The following is a 5,000-nucleotide window of genomic DNA, read 5'->3' as shown; positions in this document are numbered from 1 at the left end:
GCCATACCCCCTTCGTGATGCTCACAAGTCTAGAAATGAGCCACACAACGAAAATCCCACCAGCGTGCCACAAATCCACATAACAGATTCACATTTTTTCCCACCGGGTCGGTCGGCCGGAACCGACGGCGGCCACCACCGTGCCGCCGCCCACAACGGGTGACACCAACCCAAGTTGGTGGATCACCCATGTGTGGGCGTTTTGACTTGCCCCACCACAAAGCAAGCCAAAACAGGGGGGAATGAAGGGACCGCACCAGAATTTTCCATGGTGCAAGAGCTGGCTGCATTGAGGAACACCCCCCCCCTATAATAGCTAAATATGCAAAAGCCACTTTTGTACAAGTAGATACACTTTTTTTGAGTAGACATAAGTTCTGTTTTGGGACCTAGAGAACGAATTTTCACGAGATTTTTTGCAGGGATCCTCATAAAAATGGTACAACATTGCCTGCAAAAAATTAGAATTTTTCGACATGGGGAAGTATTTTTTTTATTTTTCCAAAGACCCGAAATGTGGAAAATCGGGAAAAATGGAAAAACGTATCTAGACACCGTATTTTTGCGTGATTTTTTCCAGTCCATCCCATAATAATATCAAGAAGGTGCCCACCAAGTTTCGTTAGGATTGGCCAAGGTTTCGAATTTTCATGAATTTTTTTCAAAACCCTCTATTTTCCAACATTTCAAAAATTCAAAACCACATCAAGATGGCTTGGTTTTGATACCAAACTTTCTAGACCTCATTCTGCATGCATTTGTGACACTTTCCAACCAACAAAACTCAAAAACCACCACTTTGAAAATTTCATGATTCTTGGCACACCACCAAGTCACAAAATCAAGCCAAAACACCAAAATCTTGGAACTTGGCTATGCACCAACCATGCCAAGATCAATTCCTTTTGATCCCAAACTTCTCCCACATCACTTTGAAGGCATTTGTGAGGATTGAGTCCAGCCAGTTTTCCAAAACCAACATTTTCGTTTTTCACCAAAATCACCACCAAGTCACAAAATCAAGCCAAAAATCCAAAATCATGGAACTTGGCTATGCACCAACCATGCCAAGATCAATTCCTTTTGATCCCAAACTTCTCCCACATCACTTTGGAGGCATTTGTGAGGATTGAGTCCAGCCACTTTTCCAAAACCATGATTTTCGTTTTTCACCAAAATCACCACCAAGCCACAAAATCAAGCCAAAAATCCAAAATCATGAACTTGGCTATGCACCAACCATGTCAAGATCAATTCCTTTTGATCCCAAACTTCTCCCACATCACTTTGGAGGCATTTGTGAGGATTGAGTCCAGCCACTTTTCCAAAACCAACATTTTCGTTTTTCACCAAAATCACCACCAAGCCACAAAATCATGAACTTGGCTATGCACCAACCATGTCAAGATCAATTCCTTTTGATCCCAAACTTCTCCCACATCACTTTGAAGGCATTTGTGAGGATTGAGTCCAGCCACTTTTCCAAAACCATGATTTTCGTTTTTCACCAAAATCACCACCAAGCCACAAAATCAAGCCAAAAATCCAAAATCATGAACTTGGCTATGCACCAACCATGTCAAGATCAATTCCTTTTGATCCCAAACTTCTCCCACATCACTTTGGAGGCATTTGTGAGGATTGAGTCCAGCCAGTTTTCCAAAACCAACATTTTCGTTTTTCACCAAAATCACCACCAAGTCACAAAATCATGAACTTGGCTATGCACCAACCATGTCAAGATCAATTCCTTTTGATCCCAAACTTCTCCCACATCACTTTGAAGGCATTTGTGAGGATTGAGTCCAGCCACTTTTCCAAAACCATGATTTTCGTTTTTCACCAAAATCACCACCAAGCCACAAAATCAAGCCAAAAATCCAAAATCATGAACTTGGCTATGCACCAACCATGTCAAGATCAATTCCTTTTGATCCCAAACTTCTCCCACATCACTTTGGAGGCATTTGTGAGGATTGAGTCCAGCCAGTTTTCCAAAACCAACATTTTCGTTTTTCACCAAAATCACCACCAAGTCACAAAATCAAGCCAAAAATCCAAAATCATGGAACTTGGCTATGCACCAACCATGTCAAAATCAATTCCTTTTGATCCCAAACTTCTCCCACATCACTTTGCAGGCATTTGTGAGGATTGAGTCCAGCCACTTTTCCAAAACCATGATTTTCGTTTTTCACCAAAATCACCACCAAGCCACAAAATCAAGCCAAAAATCCAAAATCATGAACTTGGCTATGCACCAACCATGTCAAGATCAATTCCTTTTGATCCCAAACTTCTCCCACATCACTTTGGAGGCATTTGTGAGGATTGAGTCCAGCCACTTTTCCAAAACCATGATTTTCGTTTTTCACCAAAATCACCACCAAGTCACAAAATCAAGCCAAAAATCCAAAATCATGGAACTTGGCTATGCACCAACCATGTCAAAATCAATTCCTTTTGATCCCAAACTTCTCCCACATCACTTTGAAGGCATTTGTGAGGATTGAGTCCAGCCAGTTTTCCAAAACCAACATTTTCGTTTTTCACCAAAATCACCACCAAGTCACAAAATCATGAACTTGGCTATGCACCAACCATGTCAAGATCAATTCCTTTTGATCCCAAACTTCTCCCACATCACTTTGGAGGCATTTGTGAGGATTGAGTCCAGCCAGTTTTCCAAAACCAACATTTTCGTTTTTCACCAAAATCACCACCAAGTCACAAAATCATGAACTTGGCTATGCACCAACCATGTCAAGATCAATTCCTTTTGATCCCAAACTTCTCCCACATCACTTTGGAGGCATTTGTGAGGATTGAGTCCAGCCAGTTTTCCAAAACCAACATTTTCGTTTTTCACCAAAATCACCACCAAGTCACAAAATCATGAACTTGGCTATGCACCAACCATGTCAAGATCAATTCCTTTTGCTCCCAAACTTCTCCCACATCACTTTGGAGGCATTTGTGAGGATTGAGTCCAGCCAGTTTTCCAAAACCAACATTTTCGTTTTTCACCAAAATCACCACCAAGCCACAAAATCAAGCCAAAAATCCAAAATCATGAACTTGGCTATGCACCAACCATGTCAAGATCAATTCCTTTTGATCCCAAACTTCTCCCACATCACTTTGGAGGCATTTGTGAGGATTGAGTCCAGCCACTTTTCCAAAACCATGATTTTCGTTTTTCACCAAAATCACCACCAAGTCACAAAATCAAGCCAAAAATCCAAAATCATGGAACTTGGCTATGCACCAACCATGTCAAAATCAATTCCTTTTGATCCCAAACTTCTCCCACATCACTTTGAAGGCATTTGTGAGGATTGAGTCCAGCCAGTTTTCCAAAACCAACATTTTCGTTTTTCACCAAAATCACCACCAAGTCACAAAATCATGAACTTGGCTATGCACCAACCATGTCAAGATCAATTCCTTTTGATCCCAAACTTCTCCCACATCACTTTGGAGGCATTTGTGAGGATTGAGTCCAGCCAGTTTTCCAAAACCAACATTTTCGTTTTTCACCAAAATCACCACCAAGTCACAAAATCATGAACTTGGCTATGCACCAACCATGTCAAGATCAATTCCTTTTGATCCCAAACTTCTCCCACATCACTTTGAAGGCATTTGTGAGGATTGAGTCCAGCCACTTTTCCAAAACCATGATTTTCGTTTTTCACCAAAATCACCACCAAGCCACAAAATCAAGCCAAAAATCCAAAATCATGAACTTGGCTATGCACCAACCATGTCAAGATCAATTCCTTTTGATCCCAAACTTCTCCCACATCACTTTGGAGGCATTTGTGAGGATTGAGTCCAGCCAGTTTTCCAAAACCAACATTTTCGTTTTTCACCAAAATCACCACCAAGTCACAAAATCAAGCCAAAAATCCAAAATCATGGAACTTGGCTATGCACCAACCATGTCAAAATCAATTCCTTTTGATCCCAAACTTCTCCCACATCACTTTGAAGGCATTTGTGAGGATTGAGTCCAGCCACTTTTCCAAAACCATGATTTTCGTTTTTCACCAAAATCACCACCAAGCCACAAAATCAAGCCAAAAATCCAAAATCATGAACTTGGCTATGCACCAACCATGTCAAGATCAATTCCTTTTGATCCCAAACTTCTCCCACATCACTTTGGAGGCATTTGTGAGGATTGAGTCCAGCCACTTTTCCAAAACCATGATTTTCGTTTTTCACCAAAATCACCACCAAGTCACAAAATCAAGCCAAAAATCCAAAATCATGGAACTTGGCTATGCACCAACCATGTCAAAATCAATTCCTTTTGATCCCAAACTTCTCCCACATCACTTTGAAGGCATTTGTGAGGATTGAGTCCAGCCAGTTTTCCAAAACCAACATTTTCGTTTTTCACCAAAATCACCACCAAGTCACAAAATCATGAACTTGGCTATGCACCAACCATGTCAAGATCAATTCCTTTTGATCCCAAACTTCTCCCACATCACTTTGGAGGCATTTGTGAGGATTGAGTCCAGCCAGTTTTCCAAAACCAACATTTTCGTTTTTCACCAAAATCACCACCAAGTCACAAAATCATGAACTTGGCTATGCACCAACCATGTCAAGATCAATTCCTTTTGATCCCAAACTTCTCCCACATCACTTTGGAGGCATTTGTGAGGATTGAGTCCAGCCAGTTTTCCAAAACCAACATTTTCGTTTTTCACCAAAATCACCACCAAGTCACAAAATCATGAACTTGGCTATGCACCAACCATGTCAAGATCAATTCCTTTTGCTCCCAAACTTCTCCCACATCACTTTGGAGGCATTTGTGAGGATTGAGTCCAGCCAGTTTTCCAAAACCAACATTTTCGTTTTTCACCAAAATCACCACCAAGCCACAAAATCAAGCCAAAAATCCAAAATCATGAACTTGGCTATGCACCAACCATGTCAAGATCAATTCCTTTTGATCCCAAACTTCTCCCACATCACTTTGG

The sequence above is a fragment of the Phaseolus vulgaris genome, chromosome 3 (genome assembly GCF_051622355.1).
Source record: "Phaseolus vulgaris cultivar YP4 chromosome 3, ASM5162235v1, whole genome shotgun sequence".
Classification (NCBI taxonomy): domain Eukaryota; kingdom Viridiplantae; phylum Streptophyta; class Magnoliopsida; order Fabales; family Fabaceae; genus Phaseolus; species Phaseolus vulgaris.
Note: the sequence above shows the minus strand (reverse complement) of the source record.